The following is a 12,718-nucleotide window of genomic DNA, read 5'->3' on the forward strand; positions in this document are numbered from 1 at the left end:
ATAGAACACAATAGCAAAGACCATAAATACAGTACTCATTTTGTAGGTCTGAGAACAAAGTTAGCAGACACCCAAAATAAATGACCAAATGATTCATTTCATGGTAATCTCAGCTACATCAGCCTTAATACACTTCTCAACACTCTTTTCAGCATGTTTAGTCTAAGAGAATAACAGCAACACTATTGCCTGACTATACACATACCGCTCTCACTTCAGATAGGCCTTTATAGTAACACAACAAACAACATTTTTCAGATCAGCAAGACGTTGACAAAGGCAGACAACAATAATCCTTCCTCTTTCACTTCCCCAACCCGATAGATATGTCGTATGCTGACATAGGAGGTGAGACAAGGACAGGAGAGGAGGTGAGGAAAGTAGAGAACAGAAGGGAAGAGGAGAGGAAACATGGGGAGAGGAGAGGAGGTGAGACTAGACAAGTAAAGAAGAAGAGAGAGGAGAAGCTACTTGACTACTTGTTCAATCCCCAACCCTGTGATCAGAACTCAGCGCATGTTTTCAATCTCTCCCTTTGCTTCATAGATCCATCATCAAGGGTTATTCATTTGATCTTTAGAATGAAGAGAACCATATCTTCTCAAAGTTGCGCGGATGCTATGTAGGTCTCAGTGTATGAAGGCAGAGTTCATTAGATGGGCGAGTGGAAGTTGTGTGATGTCTGTGTCTATTTTCTGAGAAAGCCCAGGTCAGAATAGAAAATGTAAAGGCTGAAGATCCTGGACAGTGTGATTTGTGAAGGGAGAAGATTGATAGAGTTTCATATACTTTACATTTTGGAAGATGTTAGTGAAGACTGTCTGCTGTACTATACAGTTTCGCCCATGCTTGACGTGGGTAGGAGGATTTATGTAAAATTGTATATTATGCAAAGCCAAAACTTGGGTAAGTTGATGTGTGTATGCAACAATGTGTAACCAGGGATCAATGTGTAAGTGTGTGTATGTGTGTGTGCTAGGGTGTGAGTGTGTAGGCTTAGTATGTGTGCGTGTTCGGACGTGAGTGTGTAAGCATGTGTGCCTGTTCTGGCTGTGAGTGTGAAAACGTGTAAGTGTGTGTCTGTGTGCGCGTTTGGGTGTTAGTGTGTGTACAGTCACAGTGGACAGTGACTCCACGGCCTGAGGGAACAGAGAGTGCGATTGTTTCGCTCCGAGGGGAACACAGTGCCGCCATTGTGACCTATAGGAGAAGGGAGCGGAGGAGCGGGACACAAAGACAATTAGCGTCCCTCCACAATGGAGACATCGCCACAACGGGCACTTTCAAGTCCAAACACAAAGCCAAACGCAGTGCCTGTGTACCACGGAAAGAGGACAGAGACAATCACTGTGTCGTGTCATGGAGCCCACGGCCATTCACCTCTGTCTATTGTGTGTGTGTGTGTGTCCTCCATCACCCCCCCCCCCCCCCCTCATCCCCCACACCCCACCCACCCAACCCACTCTGGCTGCTTAGCACAGAGATTGTTGGTTGAAGTCTGGTTGTCAGTTTTCCATTTGGGCCATTTAAGACATTGTGTGAAGAGCGTTAACCAAACCTGAGTTGACCTGAGAAATTTGCAGAGCTGACAAATAGAGTGCTGCCAATAAGTGTGGACTGAAAGCGGAAAAGCTCAATGGCTTTGGCACCAAATACTCTTTACAGATAAAAAAAAGTCTTGGTTGTTTATTGTTCTGAAGTTCCGACAACATAAAAAGGGGGTCACAGAGCCCACCTTGTCTGCTCTGTGACCCCCTGTAACTGGTCCTGTCCAGCTGGCTGTGATGTGCCAGATAAGGGTCCCAGGGAAGTCCAAACGCCTCTGTTGTTTTGGTTGCGGTAGTCTCTCTATTCATCCCTTTCTGAGCCCACGTCCGCTGTGGCAGTGGAGCAGAAGAGCAGCAATGGAGTCTGTGGGCCAGTGACCGCAGGGCCTGGCCGCAAGGCCTGGCCGCAGGGCCTGGCCGCAAGGCCTGGCCGCAGGGCCTGGTCGCAAGGCCTGGCCGCAGGGCCTGGCCGCAAGGCCTGGCCGCAGGGCCTGGCCGCAAGGCCTGGCCGCAGGGCCTGGTCGGGTGGAACAGCAGCACCGGGGACTGTCGGAACAGAAACTGAACATGACCAGACTGTTTGATGACTGACACTGACTGTGAAGAACTAGATCGTTTTGGACGAAGAACTTTTCTGAAACTAAACAGTTATCAAAGAGCTAATTACAAGTGAACCCCAAAGCTGTGTTCTACTGAACTTGTCAGGTGTGATGGAATCAATGAAACCATATATTCTGCCCCTCTGACTGGTAAACCAAACTCTCAATGCCTATTCATAAAACATTCAAGCTAACCCTAATTGTTATCCTTCGTAGAGTTTAACACAGCATGATTATACGGGCAATTTTTGTGTCTTTCACTACATAGACGCATTTGAAAACTTGTAAACTTTGATGAGATGGGGAATAATTGCAAACCCAGGTGGTCTGGATGGACTGAGAGGTCCAAAAATGATGGGTGAGGATGGGGTTGGATGCATCTGACCCTTGGGACTGTTCTCGGGGGGGGGAGAGGGGTGGAGGGGGGTTGGTGGTCTTTCTCCTCCATGTTCCCCATGATCCCTCCCTCCCTCCCACTGCCCTGTTCTGTAGTTCTAAGCCATGTCCAGGCAGGCCAATGGTTTGAGGAGCACCACAGGTGCAGTGAAGCATAGAGAAACACACTCTTTTTCTGCTCGGCACACATTCCCCACCCCTCCCAATCCAGCCCTTGCGGCTTTCCCTCCGACACATGCACCCCCCCCCACACACACACACTTTCCCCATCAACACACACACACACACACACACAACCACGCACGCACTTGCTGCTATCCACAGTGAGGGGGCACACCCTCATGTTTCACCAGGGCATTGCATCGGATGTCTCACATACTTTACAGTGTGTCTGTCTGTGCTCTGGCTGATGACACCGTGCATCCTCTGCACTTTTAGACACTCACAGCTTTCAAAAAGAGACAATGCACAGTTAAACCTCCGAGAAGGACGGAGACCTTGAGGGAGGTATCGAGACACGAGGAATGTTTCCACCTCCAACTGTTTGGGGAGGATCGATGGAGGACAAATCCCAAGTCTCGGAATGAATTTGTTAACTGTCTGTTGTGTTTGTGTGTCGATTGTTACCTTCTCTCTGACCACATCAGGTGGGATTAGAATGGGTCAATGGCGGACGGAGGGCCACTTCCCTCCGCGTGTCAGACCCCGCCCCACCCTGGGACACCCCCTGAGTCGTTGACCCGGCTGCACGCGGCACCTCTCTGTGAGGTCTGTCTCAGCACTGCGTTTGAATCGATATCCCTCGCGCTCGCTCTCTCTCTGTCACTGCAGGAGAGACCATTTTTATCGTTCAGCCAGTACCAGGATCCTAACCCTGGAAGGCCCTCATTAAGCTCCAGTCTGTCAAACCCGGTTGAGAGAGGAGCTGCCGCTGCATGTTGTCTATATTTCCACCTCTTTCCCTTAGCCATCTGTACAGAATGTTCCACAGCAAGGATCAGGGAGGGGAGAGCGTGGCCTGGACTGGCAGCTGTTCTGTGAGCTCAGGGCTGGGGCCCAGCCCCACAGACCCTGATTGCTCCCACAGGCATCCTCAGCCTGGACTCTCCGAATGACGGGGGCTGGAGCAAAGGATGGAAGGTTGGAGGGAGTGAAGATGGAGGCAATGGGGTAGAGGGGTAAAGAGGCTGCAGAGGCACCGGTAACTTTAATTGGGATTGGTCTAATTAGGCAGTTGTCATACCCCAGAGTGGTCCTGGGGAGCTGTAGAGAGTAAAGTAAGACAGGTGGGCTAGCACCCTACTCCAGAGACAAGGTCCAGCTGCCCTGTCAGAGGGGGAAAGATGATGTTGTGGAACTGTTAGTACTAAAAAACAATAGACATAACTGTATCTAATCCAGAATATCCTCTGCTCCATTGGTTACAAGGTATAGCTACAAGTATGTGTTTAACCTTGGCCATGATTCATAAAAGTTGTTGGTCATGACGTTCACTGCAGAGCTAATTGTGGTCACTGTGTTCATGAACTTTAAGTATCAGTATGACCAGGACTGACTGCTACTGCAAGGCCAATTTGTAGCTTTTACTGTGGTAGACTGGTGTTAGTGAGGTGAGGTGTTTTCTGCATTAGAAAACAGGTTGCTATAAGCCTAACAGGCATGGTTGAAATATAGTGTACATATCCTATATATTCATATTTTTTGTTGTTGAAAGTTTTCAACTTTGTCAATTCTTTGGTCAGTTCTAATCATGATAAAAATAAAATGCATGGGAAGAAAACAACCATTTTGACATTCCCTACAAATATAGCAGTTTAATTAGACAATACAGACAGCACAATAACTGGGTCTGCATGGTAATTATGCATCCTTATATATGTCAACGTGTGACGAAGTGCATGCCATGACTGCCTGACACTATACAAAACATGCCATGTGCCTTGGCTAATGAGCATGATGAAAGCTAAAGCTTCCTAGCCCAGCAACCTCACTATGGAGATGATGTTGAAATGCAGCAGAGAGAGAGAGAGAGAGAGAGTGAGAGAGAGAGAGAGAGAGAGAGAGAGAGAGAGAGAGAGAGAGAGAGAGAGAGAGAGAGAGAGAGAATGAGAGAGAACATTAACAGAGGCATAAGACAACCTGAGAAAGATTCATTAGAAAGTGAGATTATGTAGGGTTTTTTCTGCTAGACAATAACAAATGCATTAGTCAGGGCCAGGGCACAAAAAGGGAGGGGACCACAGCAGCTACTGTGCTGTAACTCCTCATAGTTGATAACTGCCTCTAAATCCCCAAACTTGTCTAAAAGATTTAAGTATTTTAGTTTGTATTTTGTTGTTATTATTATTTTTTTCTGTTCTGTGTGTGAAAATGTGATCTAAAACCTTGGATCCTATAGGAATGCTTAAACATACAAGACATAAAAAGCTCACACAGACAGACACGTGTCCTTAAACAAGAAGATACAAATCAGCTATCAATCTGGAGGGAACAGACAGGACAAATAACCCATCATCAGATCTTTCCTGCATAGCAGTCTGCCTGCCAGGAATAGAACCAGTCCTCTACTGTTTCCTGGACACTGGTAAACACATCACCTGTCACCTGTCACCCTCTGCTCACCACCCTCTGGTTCTACCAGCCCCAAAGACCCCAGGGGGCTTCTGGCATGTGGGGACACCCCTTCAACTGTGCTTTGTGCTTTACTCCTGTTATGTGTCGTGACTGAGATGTTGTCGATTCAAAGAAACCTTTTCAAATGGTATGCAGGCCTTTCACATAAGATGTTCTCCAGCTACATAATAAACCCATGTTTCTGTAATCGTCCCCTGTCATTAGCCTGACTTCAGAGGGGTTATTTCATACCTCAAGGTTCTCCTCACATCACAATGTGGGGACCTGAGAATTGTCTGGCATGCAGCCATTTGTCACCTGCTTTGTAGGAGAAGATATAATTATTTTTTTAGTTGCTTCTGTGACTTTTTTTCATACCACTGATTGTGGGTGAGGTTAACTCCAGATTTTGTCTTCTTTTCAAAAGAAGGACATGAAGAAGAGCTATTTACCAAGGCCAATCTGTCCTAAACTGCCCTTTCTGATGAATAGAATATTGTATAGATTGGTTCAATGGCATACACACACACACACACACAGACACACACACCACCTTCTAAAGGGTCCTCAAAGTATTTATTTTAGTCATCTTCCAATGAGAAAAGTGATGGAGATAACAAGGTCCCTGTCATGGCAAGTACAATCCATCCATTATGTATTCTATTCAGAACATACAAGATATATAACTGGAGGTTCTCTGGTTGACCTGTGAATGGAGAATGGATGAATGGTTGAACTAAGCTGTGGTAGAAAGCATTGACAGCATGGAGCAAATGACAACCATAGTCCATACATGGTCAGAAAAAAATGCTCAATTGTTTCCTCTGTTAGATCACTGTTTGAACAAGGATTATTACAATTGTTTTGGTAGTTGTAGACATGTCTAGGTCTCCGTTGCCCTTGTCCCAACCTCCAGTGAGACACAGAGGGTAGTTAATCAGCAGGGCTGAGGCAGGAGGACCATCAACAGTGCAGAAGGTCCACCATTTATCAAAAGCCACATCAGTTCATACTTCTGAATCGCCCATCACAATCCTGCTTGTGATGGGCGATTCGTTTTGCTCAAAGGTTTATTGTTTCAGTATTCTGCGTTCGTAGATTTGGTACAGTAGGATGCTCAGAGAAGCTGTGAACCTATGATGAGACAAACATTGAACCCTGCACATTAGGAGTGGATGAGCCCTCATTTCCTCATGAAGAAATGCATGTGGGTTTGTGTGTCAAGTATTGCTGCTGTTTATCTGACCAATCAAACAGTCACTTAGTCTCTAATTAGTCTGTAATTTAGGATTGTTTAACTCATTGAGACCAACAACTCACTGAACAAATCAATGTCTATTATAAAACGTAAGTAAGATCAGCCAGCTTGTTAAAAATTTAAATATAGATATTTCATGAAGATGCAGGTTGGAAGCATTTTATAAATAGTATTTTCCTGAGTATCATGTGGTAGAAGTCCTTAAGAATAATTTGTCCATTTCATGTAGGCCTATTATCCTTTACCGTCCTTCTAAAAAACAAAAAACAAAACAATCCCAGCCTCCATTTGCCAGTTTTGTTTAAGGTTGTATCATGCCACATTACTTTACAGACTTGTCGAGCTCTCTGACGGTCGTTAGCGACATTAGCCGCTAATGAAGAGCCTCTTCACCCAAGTAGTGCTTAATGAAGGGCCTTCTTCAAGCCTCCATCTCTCTCACTGATTCACCATAGAAGAAAGTTTCTCACTGACTGCTTGACCTAGCCTTGGATCATAAGAGTTGAAGGTTAAAACACTTGAACGGAATTATCACAGTCCCGGAAGACTTAATTTCTCTTTTTTGGGGGCGCTGTAATTGGAAAGTGTGGACAGGGTCTTTGGAGAAGTGTTTAATTAATGTTAATGACTTTGTTTTCACTTGATGGTTATGGTTAGAGTGGCTGTCTCTGTATGCGTGCTAATGTGGATCTGAAAACAAAGTCACATCTCGGCAGGGCGGTTTTCTCTGCAAATGTGACTTGATGCTAGATGTACCATCAGTGTGCAATTCAACCTCACCAATACTGGAACCTGCACGAGCATACGTTTGGATGTAAACATGTGTAAATCCTCTGACCTGTGCAGCAGAGGATGTTGTTCTGTCTCCCGAAATAGCTCTTCTGTCTGTGTATGTTGTTTTAGCTGGGGTTTCTGCATCTCTTTCAACTTTGCTGGCTCAGGCTGGCGGAGGTTTTAATTAGCCCCCCACAGGGCAGATGAATGGTACGTCCGAGCCGCGCTGTCCGTGATGTGGCGGCAGCAGCAGTGGGCCACACACACTCTTTCTGTGGATTTCAGAAAAGGGGAAGGATTACACACAAAATAGACCCCCCCCCCCACTATTCCCTCCATCTGTTCCCTGTGTAGGTGGCCAGAGGTGGAGTATTGGTCTGGTTCTGACCCTGTAACCCTTCAGATCTCACCAGAGGACATGGGGTCACGATGGACCCTGCTGAGTCCACACAGCACACACCAGAACACACATTCCAGGGAACGGGTTGTGTGTTATACTTTAAGAGTTGAATCAGGGTCAGAACTGGTTTCTGGGTCCCTAAAGAGCCTCAGAAGCAGATAACTCTGCTGGACCAGCAAGGGCCAAAGCTCACCACCAACATCCACAGAATGAAACCTACTTAGATATCATGATCACCATGGGTGAAGATCCAGTAAAGTAGGACTGGGGGAACACTTTCAGACCTTCTGACTGACCTTATCTTTGTTGATGTTTTGGGCTTTCAACACCATCACCTCCAGCTGTTTGCGAGGACAATAATTGTTATTCCCAAAGTGCCTTTCTGCCGTTAACTATTTTGTTATTAGATTTCTTAAGTCTGTCCTAAAGATCCTGTGTGACACATGAATATATTTAGATGCGCTTGACAGGTCAGAAAATGATGGCTAATGATTGAAACAAGGAGCTGATTTGAGTGGCTGTTCTGAGGGCGAGAGGTGTTGTGATAGCATTACTAATGAGACCCAGGTCCTCTGTGTGTCAGGTGGCTCAGAGCGTTGAGGGGTCTAATTGAAACTGAGAGGCCTGTTCCTTTTGACAGCGAGCCCTCATTCACTGAAGAGGGCTGTTATCGCTAGGACTTCCATAACTATAGCAGCACAACTCGTTATGCTGAAGAGCGGACCGACACTGAGGAGGGAGTTGGTGGACGGACTGTAATTCAGTAGGAAGACATATGCTAAAATGTACATCCGATAATTCAACAGCTGAAGAATTGGCCGGCTTACAAGTTCCAGCATGAGTTGAAATTGTTTGGACCAGTCTCCAGGACTGTAGTGGGGAGCAGAGCGGACACTTGGAGCCAAGGTGAGAGGAGGTTTCACATCTCGTCATGACTCCCAGAATACCGTGCTGGTGTCAACTGGCGTCAGGGTGCTAGTATTCCATTGAGTTGGTTGATTATCACATTGTACATCCCCGCCTCGGTCCACTACTGCATACCCTGACCACAGAAAGCTACAGCAAGATTTGAGATGGAGTATGTGAGTGACAATGGAAATACACTGAGGTATTAATGTTCCAAGGAATGATGGGAGTTGTAGGCGCATGGGACCTCAAAAACTGGTTCTGACCGCTGCTTCAAACAACACAGTAGTGTATTTAGTTTTTATAGAAGGTAGGCTCTCTGGGTGACTGACTATGGAAATCCATAACATTTAGGCCACACTGCTTGTCTCCCAGCTAAGAAATCTCACAGGCATCCTCCAACTCAATTACAGTGAATTGCTGGAATGTCTCGAAAGCCTTCGTAATGGATGTGTGCGGAGGGTGACACACGAGCGATCCTTTAGAATGGAACGTCGTCCTGAAATGTGTCCGTCATGGAGGAGGCAAAGGCCAAGGGTGTTTTCCCCCTCCTTATCATAACTGACCCCCCTCTGACCTCCATCTGGAACGTTCTCTCGTTGGACTGGGAGGGGAAGGATCGAATCGAGTGTCCTGTAGAAAGGCAGTTCCAAGGGAAAACGATTGTGTCTTTCTTTTTCCCCTTCTGTCACTCCCTATTAATAGAGGTGGAATTCTGATCCCTGCGCGAGTGGCTGTCAGAAAGAGCCGAGCGGGCCGTTTCTGAAGTCTGCCGATCGATCAACACCAATCTGGGGAGAAATTGGAGAGGGGAGCCAACATGCATAAAGTCTTCCTTTCTGGCTGGCTTGACACCAGCCAAGTCGGGAGGGTCTTTGGATGTGTGTGTGTCTGTGTGTCTCTGTGTGTGTGTGTGTGTGTGTCTGTGTGTCTGTGTGTGTGGGGGAGATGTGATATGATGTGGCCCGACAGGGGAAATAGGGATGAATGATCAGACCGGGTTCTTCTGGGCTCAGTGGACCCAAAAGTGACACATGTCACAGACAATGGGATTATGAAGAGGAATAAGTGGACAGAAGTGATTCATTTGGGTCAGGCGTTTACTAGTGTCGTTTAGAAGTGTGTCTATACAGGATGGGGAATTGATGATGTTTGTTTTCACGTGTTTGTGTGTGTAAGAGATCAAAGAGGCTAAAATAATACAGTATTTGGCACGATTCTCACTAAAAGCTCTAAAAATACAGAATCCAATTTCCTTTTCCATTGCGATATGCTTGTATTCTCATTTGTGTCACCAACCCAGCCCGCAGCCACAGACAGAGGATGGAGCAGACAAATTGTATTTTCTGGCTTGTGCCTCAGAGGGCATCTTTGTTACACCACAACACGAACATACTGTATCTCTCTCTCTCTCTCTCTCTCTCTCTCTCTCTCTCTCTCTCTCTCTCTCTCTCTCTTTCTCCATTTTCCCTCTCTCCATCTCTGCCACGGCTTCACGATTCTAATTGAAGTGGTTAATTAAGTGAAAAAACACATTAACACCTTTCCAGCCCATTAGGAGATGTGGAGAAGGGTGTGTGAAAGCTTGCGTCGAAGCGTTTGAAGTGCGTCATGTGTCCGTTCCCCTCATTGCCCAGGAGACAGACTGGAGGAGGACTGGACACAGGTATGCAGGTGCAGGCACAAGCTCAGCCAATTGGACAGTTTTAATTTGTTTTTCTGCCGCGTTGTTGCGTCAAGGCCAGGAAAGGACACCAGAGCTACTATGTAGCATTCGACACAAACGCCACCAGAGAGATGTTTTATCCCGCATTTTATGGCACTGCTGTCAAGGTTTGAGCAACAACGAAAAGAAACACACACGTTTATGTGAACGCTTGTTAAAACAGAAGCCCTATTACTCTTTTTATTTCTTTGTCTTACATAGGCACTAACACAGATGCACAGACACACACAACACACACACAAGTAATCCCATCTACAGACGCTACCGATGCAGTTGGAGACAGCGTGCTGGAAGGGCCAGGAACAGGGAGTGTTGGCAGTAAACCGACAGAACAAGGTGGGAGACACACAGGAGGTGAGGGACAGAGACAGGGAACTGAGATACTGGTGCAGATCCTCATCAATCCAGCAGGCGGTACACACACACACACACACACACACATACACCGTCGTCCACAGAAGGTCCCTTTGGAGAAGCAGAGTGTGGAGGGACAGAGGGAGGGGACAGAATGAGCAGCCTTGTCAGAGCTCTGATTGTGGCCAGGGCTCAGTACCAGCTCACCAGTGGAACCGGGGGGGACAGAGTCTCCCTGGTACCCCCCCCCCCCCCCCCCCCACACACACACACACACAATCCCTCGCTTCTGTCTGCCATGCTCCCTGCTGTCTGCTTCCTCTCAGATTCAGCCTGCAACAACCCTGCCTTTCTCACTGCTGCAGCACAATGGCACAAATGTCTTCAGCTCAATGGAGGGAGGGACCATGCATGTGAGTGGATGTGATTGTGAGAGGGGGTGTGTGTGTGTTTGCACGCTCATGGGAATGTCCACGATAAGTGTCAATATGCATTTTAGATGTGGGTGGGAATTTCGACGGTTTTGATCTATTGGCATCAGAAGGAGTATATCCTTTCCTTTGAAATGTCGATACATTATGTATGTTGTTTTGGACATTTTACCTCTTTGTCAAAGTATCTCACGAAAACCATGACCCTCATTGTACTGTAGCAGTTTAGGCAGAAAATTTGCACTCGGGAGCAAATATTCATTGCACACGCTACAACTCCAGAGCCATTCCTCCCACAGCATTCTCCTGAGTGGGAACAAGCTGTACGTGTATTCACAGAACAGTACAGCCATGAGACAACGCTGTTTTATCCCTCTAAAAGAGGGGGGAGGGCACAGGGGTGAAGGAGGGGACCATTATCATCTGCCTCAAGGAGCGCCTGACCGAACCGAGTGCGTGGGTATCAGTAGGCGTGGCGGGCATTGTCCTCTCATGCCACCCTAACAATGGCATTTTTTTTTTCAGTGGCCATACATTCCATAAGAACAAGTGTCACTCTGTCCGGTTGGATAGAATGATGCGTAGGCAAGGTCAGGAGACAAAATAACGTTTCACTGGCCAGTCAAAGATGGAGTCAGCAGGGGATACTGTTCACCATCTACATATCTTTGTTTCTTTCTGTGTTTAGTTTTTCTCTGTCTCTTTCCCCTAATCTTTTGTCTCTCCATTGCTGCATTCTTCTTACTTTAGGCTGTTTATCATCAGTTTGTTATGTATCCATGCCTTTTGTACATGGTTTGTTTTCTTAAACAGCCTGGCTGCAATTTGTGGAGAAAAAAAAACCTTACGAAATACTAAGTCTTTGTTCTTCTCTAGTTTTCTCATCTCTTGTATCTTGTCCCCCCCCCATTCTCCACTTTAGCTCTCTCTCTCTCTATCTATCTATATATCTATCTATCTATCTATCTTATTACCCTCTCTTTCCAACTTTGACACAGTAGCATGATAACCCCCCAATTCTTCTCCACCTCCCTTTCTCCTCCGTCACCTTCCAGTTTTGGGAGACTAATCCCTCCGCCTCCCAGCATGTGTAGCATCCAGATCGTTACACAAACCTCTAAAGTGTTACGGCATGTTTCTCACAGCCAGTGGTTCGGGCCCATTTAAAGAAAACAGGGAAATCAATATTTCTTATTAGGAATCCCTGCTGAGGTGCCTGAGGCAGAGCTTTTTCTCTGCTATTTCTCCTTTCTGCTGTTGGAAGAAACACAACTCAGAAAGACAGGCTCTCGACTACAGTTCGAGCAACTGTAGTTTTATTTTAATTTTATTTTTTACTCCTAACCTTAACCACTCTTAACCTTTAAATGGCAGGTCATTATACTGGACACATAACGAATTAGGTTTATATCAACAGTGCTAGATGGTTCCATTTGTGTAAGGTAATAATTTATCACGTGTCGTGACCCTTAAAACAGATTGAATAATTGGTCAGAAGGCCAGTATAAAATATTTGTTGGATGTTTACAGGTGGACAAAAATATTTTTGGGTTAAATATTGAATCAGTTTACCACAGCATGACCCTAGAAAAAAATATCTGTAATATTTGATAGCATTTCCACATCTGAGGCTATTTGCAGCTTTACGTTTGACATGCTTCCATTTTAAAGGTCACTATCTTCCGAAGGCATCTGGGTTAAGTGGATTTTTCAC

This window comes from Osmerus eperlanus, chromosome 6 (genome assembly GCF_963692335.1).
Source record: "Osmerus eperlanus chromosome 6, fOsmEpe2.1, whole genome shotgun sequence".
NCBI classification, from domain to species: Eukaryota; Metazoa; Chordata; class Actinopteri; order Osmeriformes; family Osmeridae; genus Osmerus; species Osmerus eperlanus.